A 16112-nucleotide genomic window follows, 5' to 3' on the forward strand; every position below is an offset into this window, starting at 1 on the left:
GTTTCTAAAGTTTAAATGCAAAACCTGTTTATAGGGACCAGCCTTGTGTATTGTCACATGCTTTGAATAATTTTATATGCTTTATAATTAGAATTAGAATTTACGTATGGGACAAAGCGGTATTTGCCGTTTTTGATTTTTTTATTAACAATCGTTTTTCTTTTAACATTAATCAATGCATTATTTATTGAAACCCATATGCGTTTTTAAAAGTAAATATTTTATTTTCATGTTCGTGGTCGTGTAAGTTTAAATAAAAATGCGTTTTTGCATTTTTCCTTTATAATTCTTTAGAAATTACCCCCTTATTTCAGTAGGAAACATAAAATTGTCTGTCCTTTTTAATAGACGTAAAAATATTAATTCGCAATGTTACTAATATAAGTTTGCAAAAAAGTTGACTTTTGGTGCAGCGCAGGCCCTCGCTTGCCATTCATTCGGATCTTGCTGAAGCATCCTCCTCGACGTAGTCAGTTCAGTTCGTATCGACGCCAGGCACCGCGCGCGTCTGCATTCGGCGTCGGCTTCTCGCCAGGATACGAAAAACGTTATCCTGTCACAAAAATCCTTCAATTGCTCGTACTTCGGGATTGTTTACGTTCTAATGTGATGTATAGTTTGTTAACGAGACTTCCCAGTGTGTAATATCGTTCCAAACTTCGTGAATGTTAAAATGTAGGTTAGAATGTTGCGGTAATCAACCGGCGAGTTGATCTTTGCCTCTGTCTAGTTGTATAATCGAGGTAAACATTGTTTGTAGTAGTTTTTTTAGCCTTGACATCACTGTCATTAATTTCTGGTTATTGCATAAGGTATTTTTAATGTTAACTGTTTGTTTGGACAAAAATTATTTGCAGCAAAAGGTTATTTTATTTGATCCTCATGTTTTTTTTGTAAATTACTTAATATTTTTGATAAAATAAGGTGACAATTATAAACTTTGACGTTTCGACTTTACATTGAAAGTTGTTTTTAAAAAATTAGTAAATGTTAAAAATATTGAGATAACACAAAAAAAGTGTCCGAATTTTATAGTTTGACACAGATAATAGTAATGATGATCGCATTATTAACGGTCTTTTAATGAGATTGTAATTCACAGGCTATTAATAATATATTTAAAAATATTTTAAATGTTTATTTCGGTTTTCCTAGTGAATTCAATTAGCAGGTCATAGTGATTTATCCAACAAAAGCGATTAAATAATAAATAAATAAATACTTTATTTTTTTTAATAAAAAATAAAAAATGTGAGGACTCAAAAATTACTTTAAATTTAGTTTAAAGCTTGCCATGCAAAAATCTTTGTCCCATTATAGTTGAAGGCTTGAAATATGTATTTCCCCTGCACATTGGGGCACGTAAGGTATCTTTATACCTAATAATTAGGTTGTGGATTTGCCCATTTTGTTATTTTAAAATTATCGAGGTTATTAAATACAAATATGCAAGTCTCCAAAATAAAAAGAATGACCAAAGGCAGTATTTTGAATTTTTGAAAATATTGTCTGCAACTAGTATTACGAGGGATACCAGCAATAGACCGTATTATGCTTTTTGTGCAATAAAGACGTCATTAATATGGCTACATTGTTCTCCACAAACAAAATTGTTGAATTAATTGTTTCTCCAGTAAAACTTTTTTAAATTTCGGAACAAAAAAGTTAAATTTTGCAGCACAATGTTGTCTCCAATTAAGACATTCATCTATATGAAGTCCTAGTAACTTAAATGATGAAACATTTCAATGTTAATATTATTTATATTTAAATTAATTGGGTTACCACATCGTTGCCTATCATGAAACTGCACGGAAAGAGTTTTTGGGTATCATCTGATCTCTAAATTCAACAAAATCCGAAATTTTCGTCGTAAATTTATAACTTATATACAATTACAAGCTACTATATTGTTAGATAAAACTAATCCATGTCTGGTTATAAAGTATTTATTATAAATTGTCAAAAACGTAAATAAGTTGAGACAATAAAAGTGGTGAGTTTTCAAGAAAAAAAAACCAGTTCAATAGATTTTTAAATCTAAATCAATCTAAATTCTAACATAAAAATTTCCATAAAGTTGTAGGAGTTTTCTTTACCAAAAAATTATATTAATTGTTAAATCAATTTTTAGGCATTATTGGAGTGATGACCTAAATATCTATCCTATCTCGTAAGTCACAAAACGCTAGTTAGATCGATTATAGATTATGGTTCAATTTTATATTATTTGGCTTTATTCACCTTAAAAAATTAAATCAAATTAAAAATAAGTGTTTAGGGATTTTTTCTTAAATACTCTTGTTAATAATTGACTTTATTAAAACCTTTACCTCTACATTTAACAAGAAAATGCCTCCACAAAATACGAATCTTCCCCGTTTCCTGAAACGCTGTTTCTGTATGTCCCTAAAGACGCATTTTTAATATTTTTGATTAATAAAAATAATACATCGTTGCTCCAGCGCTATGTAAAAGACTAATCCTTCGTTCTCTATAGGAAAATACTACATGTGAATATTTTTTGTTATTATTTGTCAATCTTTTTTTCACAATGTTCACGAGCACGAAACCAGGTGGCATCTAAATATACAACACTCTGTCTTATTTTTATATATTCTGCCTATCTACTATTTCTTATATAATCGTTCGTTATAAAAATCAATCAACACTGATAACTTTGTTTTCAAAACTTCTACAAAATTTATTATAATATCTTATCACTACAGCTGTTTCGGCAGAGTGCCTTTCTCGTTTCTCTAGTGATCTATTTTTGGTATGCGTTTACACTTTATAGTCTTTATCTGAATAGATTGAGGAGGGAAGAACTGTTTGTCTCAAGTTTGTCATTCAGAATTATGCCTGTATGTTTTAATTTGTTAATTTCCATAGATTCTAATAAATACAGCTTAAGGCCTTTATTTTGGATGTGAAGAATTTGAAATTCGCCATTAAAAGAATGATTATGATCTAGAAGGTGAAGTGCGTACGTAGAGTATGTTTTTCTATTATTGAAAGCCCTTTTATGTTCCGCTATACGTTTGATAAAAGTTCTACCAAATTGACCGATGTAAGTTTTTGGGCAGTCGCCACATTTAAGTTTGTTTACACCACTGTGAAAGTGCTTTTTATTTTGGCTCTTCGATAGAGAATATGAGAAGAATCATAACAAATTAAGCAAAGGAGAAATAAAGCATGCCCTCAAAGAAACGAAAAGGAACAAAACACTTGGAAGTGACGAAATTCTGATAGAAATAATAAAAGAAGGAGAGAGAGAGAGAGAGAGAGAGAGAGAGAGAGAGAGAGAGAGAGAGAGAAACTGTCCGATCCTAAAACGCTTTGCAAAAATTTGCCTTAACAGTTAAATACCGGTAACACCATTTTAATTAAAAAAAAAATCATAACAATATAAAACATTTAGTAAAGTTTACCAACAGGCTTACACGGAAATTTGATGAATATCAACCAGCAAAACAGGCTGGATTTATGGGTATGTGGAACTATGGGATCGAGGAAGCATTGTTCAACGGACAGATATACTGAAGACAGAGAATTTTTATCATCATCTCTTTAAGTCTACTGCAGGAGATAGACCTCCCCTGTTTTTATACAGGGTGTATGGTTTTGTGCAGTGTGGATCCATTTTTCGTCATCTTTGGCAGATTATCGTGAGATCGTGTAGATGGTCTTCCTCTGTTTTGTTTACCTGTTCTTGCTCTCCATTCGATTAGCTTGCGTGTTCACCTTCCATCCTTCATTCTTGCTACGTGGCCTGCCCATCTCCATTTTATTCTGCAATCTCCACAACATTCGTATCGTTTCGTTTGTGTTTTTGTCTTTTATTCTTACTGCTGTCATTAAACGGTCCATATTTTTGTGCGATTCTTAGTTTTAAAGCACTGTTTTTTGTTAGTCGCAGTGTTTTCGCACCTGACTCTGGCAGAACACACTCATCGAAGACTTTCCGCTTATTGGCGCCCATTTTGTTTTATAGTTTAGCTGTATTCCGCGTGTCTTGTTTTCCTTTGCCAAACTGTTATATTTTGTTATCTAATTAATATCTATTGTTTACCTTTATGTTTTTGATCTACATTTTTCTACTATTTATATGCTTACCCACCCCCAATGAAACTTCATGACTTGAGCAACGTGGTCTTCGTTAAGTATTGTGAACGAGAAGCGTTTTATTATCAACTTTGTCAGCTTTCTCGCGATAATCTTGGTATTACTCCGTTTAAATATATATCATTGAATATTTTGTTTTGGCTATATTTATTTTTACCCCTATTTCTCTGCAGACCCTTTCCAGTTTTTCTATTATGGCATTGATTTCGCCTAGGTCATCTCCTATCAAAATTATGTCTCTCATCAGCGTAACTCAAATCGTGCAGTTTTCCCCCGTCGACAAATACATTTATGATCGCGATCAAGAGTTCTAAAAGCACGTTGGTGATAGTGTGTCACCCTGTCCTACACCTCTTTGAATTTTTATTTCGTTATTGTTTTTGTGATTTCGTTTTAGAATATTGTTAAATAATATAAATATAATATAAACAAGCTAATGACAGTATTAATTAATTAGTACCAAATACAGTACCAAATATTTTAGGACCATGGACTGTTAAAGAGATTCCTTTGATATACGTAAGCAGATTTTACGGCGATGATTCCTTATGCGTTTCGTTTTATCGGGTTGTACTTAGAGAAAAATTAACCGTAATCGATCGATACTACACATTTAATAACTAGAGAAGACTCTTACTAATTAAAGAGTTTGCTTTACCACATTGTTTATTATTATACCGCTGTTCGATTCGGTTATTAATATAACTGCGATTCATTTTGCTTGAACCAATTTTTATCTAAAAGTGTCGACAGGATGGCGTCAGTGGTTATAACCCAAGGCCCTTATAAGGCATTTATGAGACAAATATTTTGTAGGCAGCAAGTACAGTCTGTCGCATAAGATTCAAGTCAATATTTAGAGTACATTTTAAACTCGTTGTATTGGAGAAGGTGAAGAATTTCTGTCAATGAGAAATATTTGAATCATCTTATTTACGCCGGTGATGTAGTTTTAATAGTGCCTAACTGGAACGAATTTGGGAGGATGATGAAAGACTCACATATAAAATCCCAATAAGAAGGACTTAAAATGGCCTTCAACAAAGCAAAACTCATCAAACAAAGATGTCAAACAAAAATGGCAAACCGGTAATAACAGTGTAGGGAACCGTTGTGGAACATGTAGATAAATACGCCTATCTGGGTCAAAATGTAAAGCTAATTAAAGAAAACCAGACAATGAAAATAAAAATATGAGAAGAATGTCTTTGAAAAGCTACCTTATGTACTGAAAATTAAAAAAAAATCCCCGAAAGCTTCGAACCAAAGCATTGTATTCATATATCCTCATTGTCCTAACATATGGAGCTCAAACCTTCATTTCACTTCACTGTAACATCACACTAATTTATCAATTACAGAAAGAACAAAAGTATAACACGTTATTGAACCAGTAGCTTCATTGAATTCGAAGTAGACTTCGAAGAGGATGAGAGATGGAACAGAGTAATAGGGAATTGGAGACCTTGTGTAGCGAAGAGCTCACGAGAAAGACTCCAAATGCGATCGAGCGATGATATTAACGATGTTGCAGGCCCAGCAAGGAAGGAAATTGGAGGGGTCTGTATTCGAACTATCGAATAGAAAAAAGAGTTTAAAAAAATACCCAATTGCCAACCACTTGGTATTTTTTCTTTGAGCTATGATTTATTAAAGAGTTATAATTGCATATTCTCTTAGATTTTTTATAATTTCTGATTCTATCAGCTCCAGTGGGTTTTCTATCATTAACTTTTCTTGTTACTTCTTTTAGTTTCTCATCATTATCTTGTCTATCTTCCATTTTTCATCGTTATTTGATAATTTACATTTTTATGATTAGTTTTCTCAGTGTCGATCTAAAGAAAATAATGTTTCTAACTCGCCATGATTTCTACTTCGTCAGTGAAAATCTTCTTCCTTCGTTTTTACTATTATTGTATCTACCTTTTTCTCACTTCTTAAGTCTATTAGCAGTTTAATAAAAAATATTTGACTGCCTTTCTTGTCTCGTGTTAATTTCGCTCCAAATTTGATTTGTCATTTGAATCAACATTAGTGTATAGCTATTGTTACTAATCCTTTTTTTGTTCCGTATTTTACTTCTTGCTTTTTCTTATTTGCTCACCACGCTTCTTCTTTTTTATTTTGGTCTGTTAGCTAATACTACATACTCTTTTGCTTATTCGATAATAACTTTTTTTATAAAATAATTTCCTATGTCATACAATTTAGTAACGTATTTTTATTGTTGTATTTACCGCTTTAGCTTTAAACTAATTATTAATATCAAATAAAAACTTTTATATTCTATTATCACGATTACTACCACAAAAAACCTTCAAACATATGGTTTCAATATTATTTTAAACAAAAACGAAATTTATGAAGTCTAATAGCTTTGATGACATAATCCTGTATGTACAAAAACTGGGAATAATTTTAAATACTTTAAAAATGAATAATTCAGGCGTGACGCGATTTGTAAATGTTATACAAAGTCGAGTTTTCAAGTTTAAATAAAACTTAACTTTGCGTTTATAACCTCAGGTTGAAAATTTTTATATCGAGATTATCAAACAAAGTAAATGCCAGTAAAAAGCTGATTTAATAATATGGTATTGTATTAAGAAAAATTAGGTCTGGTAAAATATTTATATAAATACCTATATATTATTATGATATTGTAATTTTGGAATCAATTAGCAAATTATTTGATTAATTAACATATCATTAGCAAACCAAAAAGAAAAAAAATTAATAAATTTTATTATGAATATGTGATTCATTTTTATTATAGACGCGAGTAATTATGTTTTTATTATCTCAGGGTTTTTATTTGAGTTTAGACCTTTACCTTTTATAGTATTCGATAACAAGAGTAGTAGAAGGGAATAAATAAAGAAATATAAAGTTTTGCACTACAATTAAAATATAATGTTAAAAAACCTTTGATAATTTTCATACAAATAAAAAAATCTCTTAGAAATAAATGTTTCCCTAAATTATAAAGCTTTTACACATAAAATTAACACAAGAAAATCATACAAGTTTAGTTTAATTTATTGTCTCGTCTCAACAATTTGCCTCTGTACTTTATTAAAACGATTAACTTTAATTGTCAAATCTACTTCCCTGGTTCTGCTTATAAAAACAGAACTGTCGATCAAACAAACGTTTCTATCGCCTATTGGCAAACTTTCCTTCCTATGAATCTTCAGATGAATAGTAATTTGTTTGTGCTTAAATAGTAACTTTGTTCTCACTTTTATTGACACGATTTATCACAAATTTTGTTTTAGGGTTCAAAAAAACTACAGGCAGTATTTTTCTTCTCCTTCATTCGATACTCTCTCGCTTAAAGTCAAACAACAGATGCCGATCCTTTCGGCTTCCAAATATTTCCTCCGATCTGCCAATTCCTTCCGTAATATCTTTTTAACCAATCAAACGGTTCTCTCTTTTTCACTCCAAACAAAAAAAAAAAACCACTTCTCAAAAATCTTCTTTGAAATTCCATAATATTGTACTAAACCTACGAGACAAAAGAAACTTTCTAGCTTTAAGGACCTGTTTTGTTGATGAACAAAAATTAATCCCCGAAAAACAGATTTTCCATAATGTTATTTCAATGAAACATAATAAACCTTTTCATTGGAATTACTTAGTACTAATATCTTAAATATACTAATTTACATAATTCGGAAAGTCCCAATTCACAATAATTCTAAAATTCAAAAAGTCTATAGCAGTTCAATCAGAAGAAGCGCTGCCAAGGACCCGTCAAAAGAAGCGCATCATGAATATCGACTATTTAGATAACTGCTTCGAGCGGAAGAACCAGTTTACTTCAAGCACCAGAAGCAGTATGACCTAACTATAACGGCAAGTGCAACCTTGCCGAAACGTCGTCAAAACAATGTTGTTTATTTTACTTTTGGTTCAACGTATACTTCCTTAGTAGTTTCTCTATTATTGATGTATAGAGTTGGTAGCTAACTTGGGCTTGGACGTCATTTGTCGAAGTTGCTTAAATGACAAAATTGCCGACGACTACGAACTCTTGGCATTTAAAATTTTTTGGGTAAATCAAAATAAATCTAAAATGACTAAAAATCATAAATAAACTAAAGTCAAATACACAGAAATAATCTTTCTTATCTTTTTTTGTTTTTCGAAAAAAAAAAAAAGAAAAAAACTTCAGTTAAAGAAAATATATAGTGAGGTAAAAACTTTATTACATATATATTTTTAGATACGACTTACAAATACATACTTTTGTTTCAAATAATTAATCTTAACAAGTTGTTGCATTTTTTTTCAGTATTGTTAAAAAAACAGAAGTTCTCCAAACTTCTAGCGATCTTTCCGCAAGCTAAACATTTTGTGCTAATTATTTAACCAGAGTTTATAGCGTAATAGAAATGCCGCAACTTTACATCATCAGACATACAGCGCTATTGATTTTGCACAAGTATCTTAATAAGTATGGAACAAATAGCAGACCGCGATAGTGGAGTTCGCTAAAATTTTACACGAATGTGCATGTGCTGCGGTATATTATCTAAAATTAGTTTTAACTGGTGGCAAGCAAGAATGTGTGCATCCAAAACATTCTGCGGCATTGTCGGAAGATTGCATATTTCATAAAGAATTGAATGCACGTGGCCTGTTTTTGTGTATTTTAAGGATGTAGTATACCACAACTATTTGCGTTATTCTGTTCTATAGAAAGGAGGGATTGTTTTAGTTAAAATAAAGTAAACTTGAATATACAGCGGTCTACAAAGTTTACGGAAAACTTTTCGGAGAGCTATAACTTTTTTCAGCAAAATTGTGAGCAATTTAGTAGGGTATATATTATTTTATACACTGTATTCTGCAGGTCTGTACTTTTGTATGGAGTGGAAGGGTGGACAATAAATGTATCAAGTATGCACAAAATTGAAGCATTGGAAATGTGGATTCATTGACGGATGCTGAAGATAGGTTCCTTAGACAGCAAGACAAACTAATAAGAAGGTACTGAGGAGCAGCAACAAAGATAGTGAATTGTTAACGACTGTTAAACACCGAAAAATGTCTTATCTGGGACCTATAGTGGGGAAAATCGATATAAAATACAACAACAGAAGGCCGTAGAGGTATAGGAAGAAAACAAGTTCTTTGCCACTGATGCATGCTCTTTTTCCGTTCTCTTCTTCTAAGTTGATTCCGGCACAATGTAGTTGTACTTAACTCTCTTTGCCGATCAAGGGTCTTCCTTTCTTCAGCTAGCACTCCAATGGGTAGCATCCCGGTTATGACGTATTGACACTCCAATGGCAACTCTTAAAGTACTCAGACGATATACTGATGGGACTTTCTTCCGTGATTCCTGGGTACCAAGGGTGTCAGGCGAAATTCATATTCCGTATGTTTGTGTGTTATCATCCGAATTTTGGTATTGTTGTTTAATCTTTTTTTCAACTATTATATCTTTACACTCTGTTGATGAAGCCTGTTCTGCTATTTTATTTTATCTCCTTTTTTGTATTACTTGCTGTAATATACGATATTCTCCATTCATGTGATTGTGTTGAATTAAATCAATAATTGCAACAATACAATTTAACGCCAATACGCCGTTTAACAATACGCCAATTTAACAACAAGAAAACCTTTACTTTTATTTTCTTTATTTTTAATCTGGTAAGTGAAATTTTTTGTGATTACGTGATGACCTAAAAAATCCGAGATTCGGGGTTATTTACCCCATCATCTAGTCGACTCGCTTGCATGATCATAAGCGACGTGACGCTTCATTACTATGAACATGAAAACTTTTTGTTATTATTTTGCCTAAAAATAATCGTGTAACCCCGTTAATTATCTTGCTTTATTTTTAAAATATGTTTCCGAAACATGAACGAGATAAAATAGTTTTTGTTCGAATGGATTTGTCAAATATAGAAATTATAGGGATTTTTACATAAAAATGTTGTATAAATATATAAATAACACAGTAAAAAGATATAAATGAAAGAAAAGGCAAAAAGTCAACAAAGTTTGAGTAAAAGTTCTCGCATATAAGTGACATTATTCGACTGAAGCACTCGCACAGCAAACAACAGTCGTGTTGACTCCACGTTCTCCACCCAACACTGAAGCAACTTGCCTTTTACCTTTTTATGGTATTACCTTTTGGCACTGGTTCCGCACAGTGCTGACAACCGTTTCGTTAACGTTAAGGTTCTTGAGTTTTTTCTCAATTCGCAATTTTTTCCAGAAGGTCTAAAAAGACATAAACATTCCTTTTATTGAATTCTTTTGCGCGCATCATGGACGTTGCTTGAGGTCCTCTTAGTGAGATTATGTCCTTATGACGAGCTTTGAAAGCATAAAATCACTTCTTTCCTACCATTTAGATTCTTTATTAAAATTATGTCGTATTTGACTACTCTCTCGACGATTTGAAATGCAAGCCGTCGAATATCATTGATCGTGAGGCCAAACATCAACGTTCAAAATGTGATCAACTAGCTCCTTCTCCACTGCTGTTGGTAACACACTCCATCCATCCAATTGCACTACAGCCCAAGTCGGGCCTTGGCCTCCTTCAACAGGCTTCCCCAATCATTTCGATTTACCGCTGTTCTTTTTCATGAACGCGTTCCCAGGCAGTTCCTGGGATCCTCATCGACTTCGTCTTCCTTCTCTTCCTTCTTCATCTCTTTTTAGGTCTTCCAACAGGTCTTTTTCCCTTCATTCTTGCATTTAGTAATTTTATGTGGATTCTATAATCATTCATGCGGACCACGTGCCCTGCCCACCGTAATCTCTGCAGTTTAGTGTATTGTGCTAGAGTTGGTTCGCTGTATTGCTCGTATATTTCTCTATTATATCTAATTCGCCAGTTGTTGTTTTCACTTATTGGACCCAGTATCCTACGTAATATTTTTCTTTCAAACACATCTAATGCATTAGCAAATTTCTGTGTCACCACCCATGTTTCACAACCATAACTTACTATGGGCCTGATTATTGTTTTATAGACCCGGAGTTTTGTTTTCCGGTGTACGTCAATTTATTTCCGGTTCTTCTTCATTGCTTGCGACCAGATCCATTCCTAGGTATGTGAATCTATTGACATGTTCTATATCGTCAATAAAGTGTTGTTGCGGCGGTTTATTTAATCTGGTTTGTATGAGTAGTTTTGTTTTATTTGTATTTATTGCTAGCCCTACTGTTTCTGCACTCTGTTTAAACTCAACGTAGGTTTCTTCCGCTGCATTCACTGTTCTGCTCATTATGTTTATATCAGTTGGTATCAAGTGGTAACACACTGCTTCGGCCAAAAGCCTTCATTTGTTCATTTGCCTTGACACTGGTCCCCTTAAGGACTGTTACTTTCTAATAAGTTAGTGAAAACATCATAAGAAAATATTTATATTACACCAGTATGAAAATAGAAAGGAAAAAATCGAAAACTGAACTTAAAACAATTCTTTCTGAAACTATTTTCTTGTTACACATTACACATTGAATATTTTAGGTTTTGAAAATAAACCACGATGATTTCACTTAAAAAAGGCTGCTAGACCAGATGCCGCAACTCCTTTGGCCTTAAAAAGTTGAAATCATTGGTGTTGGGATAAAAAAAAATTAAAAATTAAATAAGTCCATAACCCAAATTAAATTCAGTGTAAGATGTTCAGTGTGCAGATGTAATTCAGCGATTTTTTTGTCGCTGCGACTAAAAATCGGAGTGCTAGCCTAATTGAATGCTTTTTGGACTGTAGTTTGATGAGTATTAGTTTTTCGTGTCATACTTAATATTGGAAAATTCAGTTAATAGTAGGTTTAAGATTTTGCATTATACCATTATTTACTATTGTTTATATTGTTTTGAATTTGTAAATGTAAAGTGAAAGTACAGAGAAATATACGCTAAATGGAATAGAGAAGTTAAAAAAGACGTGGATAAGGCGAAAAATATAAACTGGGAGGCTAAGTGTGATGAACTGGACAGATTTATGGGTGGAACAAAAGTGGCGCAAGCTTGGAAAACATTAAAGCAGTTTAGGAAAAATGAGAAAAATGAAGACAACATTTCTCTCATAAAGTTAAGTGAATGGGAAGAATATTATACGAAACTGCTGAAAGAGGATAGAGTAGAGTACAGATGGGAAAAGATAAGGGAATTAATAGACAACAGAGACGAAAGACAGGAAATCCCTATAATAACATTATCTGAATTGACGGAAACCTTAAAAGAGGTTAAAAACGGAAAAGCCGCAGGGCCTGGAGACATTTCCACAGAGCTGGTTAAATATGGGCCGACTGCACTTTTAGAATTAATAGTAGACCTTTTCAATAAATGTATGTGTGGAGACCAGGAAATTCCTAAAGATTGGAATAAATCTTATATAAGCTCCATATATAAGAGAGGGAATAAAAGAGACTGTTCCAATTATAGAGGTATTAGTGTGACGAGCTCTGTGGGCCGGTTGTACGGCAGAATATTAAAGAAGAGGGTTGAAAGACAGACACAAGATATTGAAGAACAAAGCGGCTTTCGTACCGGGAGATCCTGCCTTGATAATATATTTATCCTACGACAAATAATTGAAAAACGTGTCGAAAGAAGTAGAGAGACCCATTTGGTATTTATAAACCTTGAGAAAGGTTGAAATTGAAAGGAAAAAAATTGAATTTAAAGTCACTAAAGGCCTAAAGCAAGGATGCTGTTTGTCACCGACACTCTTTAAAATATACGTCCAAGAAGCATTGAGGAATTGGAGAAATAAATGTAGATTTATGGGCATCGAAGTGGGACAAGAAACTCTGTATACATTGTTGTTTGCAGATGATCAGGTGGTGGTTGCAACCGATGAGGAAGATATAAATTATATGAATCGAAAATTATTTGAGGAATATGCCAAATGGGGGCTTACTGTAAACATAAGCAAAACAGAATATTTAAAAATTGGAGGAAATACCACAGATCTGAGGCTTGAAAACGCAGTCATAAAAGGCTGCAACCAGTATAAATATCTAGGAAGCATCATATCAGCAGATGGCAGAGTTAAGATAGATGTACAAAACCGAATAACCCAAGGGAAAAAATGCATCCGAATACCGAATTCATTACTGTGGTCTAATAAAATAAAGATGCATACCAAACTTCGGGTATACAGAGCAATTGTAGAACCAATTACCACATATGGTGCCGAATGTTGGACGATGACAAAGAATGAACGAGATAAAGTAGACGTTGTGGAAATGGATTATCTTAGAAGGTCATGTCGAGTATCGAGAATGGAAAGAATCAGGAATGAGGAAATACGAAACCGTACAGGAATTAGAGATACTCTTTCAGATAGAATACAAGTAAGGCAATTACAATGGTATGGTCACGTGATGAGAATGAAGGAGGAGCGGTGGCCAAAGAAAGCCTTAATGTATGTTCCGCCAGAAAGAAGGAAAAGGGGAAGACCACCAAATTCCTGGAGAAGAGAAATTACAAAAACAATGCAATCTAGAGGCTTAGAAGAGGGAGATTGGAGAGATAGGAAAAGATGGAGGCTGAAATGCGGGAAGCGGCAATCGCCGTAGGACCCCCGTTATATGATGATGAAATGTAAAGTGTCGTGAGTATTAAAGCTAAGCTTTTACTGCGAAAGCAATAGGGTAATTGGAATAATCCACTTAATATTCAGTTAACAATTAATCATCGGGATAGGACATCAATTAATGTATGTCTCCCGAATATGTATCTATAAGTAATGATTTGTGTAATATTAGTATCAATAGTTCAATGCAATTTAAATCCACTTTAGTCTAGATTGAAAATTGGGAACGATGTTCTGATCATCTAAGAACTTTACAAGCTTTTCTTTGACAAAAATGAAGGAGCAAAAACGAGATTTACGTCCAGTTTGGTTATCTCATATATAAATAAATAGATGTAACTTTGTAACCTTCTAAGTTCAGATAACGTTCGTAATTAGGAAGATGAAAGAAAGTAAAAGAAACATTTTCTGAAATAACTTTTCATTTTCGTTATTAGCAAATGTTATTACCAAAACCTATCTCTCCAGTTCTAATTAACCCGTTCCGCTCGACGTTTTCCTATCTGCCTTTTGAATTCTCCCATCGCGCTTTTGATGGCTCTCTAGGATACAGAGATGCATCCACTACATGCGATTTATAAAATTAAATTAACCGTTACATTTACAAAGGGCTCTTCGTAAAGGGAATGTTATTTAATGAAATGGATTTATAGATATTGCCGCGCAAAAAATGTAAAACATTTCTACATGACTAACAAAAAACATTTTTTGATGAGTCTGCTTTGGATATAAATAAAAATTTGGATACAGTATTTTTTATAACATCGCCGTTTCAAATAATACCGACGAAGGTATCATGGTTTTCGAAAATACAGATCTAATATACTCTACAGATCTACTATGTGCAGGATAGCATAGTTTTTGAGGCAGAATATTTCAACATTTATTATACAGAACTGCTCAAAGCAGAAACTATATGTACTTACAACAGTATTAGTAAAGCATATCTCTAAATTTTTTTCTTCTATTACTGGTAGCAACAGTGGTAGACTAATAATTTGATAACACTAAAGAAATCTCTTTATATTTGATGTAAATAAAAATAAATCGTTCCCAAGGCAAAGAACTCCATGGTTTTGTACAGAAGTGAAGGAAACATGTAAAGAAAAGAAAAAAGATCCGTAAACTAATTTTTCGAAACCAAATTCAGATTTCTGATTTAATCTGTGCCTTCTAAGAATTGCAAGGCAAAACAGACGTTGATAAAGATGTTATTAAAGACATGGGGAATCTAAAATTGCATTCCACAACATATCTCCTCAACTAAGCAAAAATCCTTAGCGAATTGGTTTCTAGTACTTATAAAAAGTATACCGGAATAAAAGGAAAAGGACAGTTAAAGATTTGATTTCACATATAACGCGTCTGTATATCCGCTTACACGTATTTCACCCTAAAAGGGATCTTCAGAACGGCTATTCACAGATGCTCTAAACGTGAAAATGAATCTTTCCTGTCTTGATAGAAGCAATTCTAACATGGCTTCGTATGGACGCAAATAGCGACATCTGATAATTAATTTTTCGAAACCAAATTCAGATTTCTGCTTTAATCTGCGCCTTCTAAGAATTGCAAGGCAAAACAGACGTAAAACTAAAACAATAGTAGTCAGCAAAGAACCAACCAGATGTAAAATAGAAATTAATGGCATCATTTGGGGTTACATTTTTTACACACATTCCAACAATGAGTCTTAAAAGATAAATAAACAAACTTTAAGGATAAAGGAAATATGAAGTGGAATTAAAGTCAACGGAGAATCTATAAATAACATCAGAGACTCCGATGATACGTTAGTAATCGCAGAGTCGATTTAATAAAGGCAGGTTGTAATGAATAAGATTGTAGATAGCAGCGAAGAGGCCTGACTTACACGTGGACATATATACATACTGGAGACCAATCGTAATCGAAAACAACAATACACAGGAGATCAAATCCCGTATAGGAAAAACCCGATCAACGTTCAATAATATGAGAAAAGTACTTTGCAACAATGATCTAAGTCTGCAACTCAAAGTATGAATGCTAAGATGTTATGACTGTATTTTCTGTGTTATTATATGAATGAAGGCTTGAACGCTAAAAAAGGACTTAAGTAACAGAAGAGAAGCATTTGGGATGTGGTTTTATAGAAGAATTTTAAGAATAAGTTGGGTCGAGAAGCTTACAAACAACTATGTTTTAAAAAAATAAACAAGGAAAAGGAAATATTAAATACATATAAAATAAGAAAATTGCAGTATTTGGATCATATCATGAGAGGTGAGAGATATTCGTTGCTGCAGATCATTATACAGCGAAAGATACTGGGCAGAAAAAGCACATGCCTACAGCGTATATAAACTGGCTAAACAGTTTAAGGCATTGTTACAATTGTAACTTTGTTGAGCT

The 16112-nt window shown here is 33.0% G+C and overlaps 1 protein-coding gene across 1 annotated transcript in view; it reads left to right on the forward strand.

Annotated features, from left to right (window-relative positions):
* The first annotated feature begins 467 nt into the window (after nucleotides 1-467).
* Nucleotides 468-16112, forward strand: part of Csgalnact (Chondroitin sulfate N-acetylgalactosaminyltransferase) — a 525789-nt gene continuing 510144 nt past the window's right edge. Inside the window, exon 1 of the mRNA XM_072535954.1 lies at nucleotides 468-743. The gene's annotated coding sequence lies outside the window, so the exon portion shown is untranslated. The remainder of the gene's footprint in view (nucleotides 744-16112) is intronic.

The sequence above is a fragment of the Diabrotica undecimpunctata genome, chromosome 6 (genome assembly GCF_040954645.1).
Source record: "Diabrotica undecimpunctata isolate CICGRU chromosome 6, icDiaUnde3, whole genome shotgun sequence".
NCBI classification, from domain to species: Eukaryota; Metazoa; Arthropoda; class Insecta; order Coleoptera; family Chrysomelidae; genus Diabrotica; species Diabrotica undecimpunctata.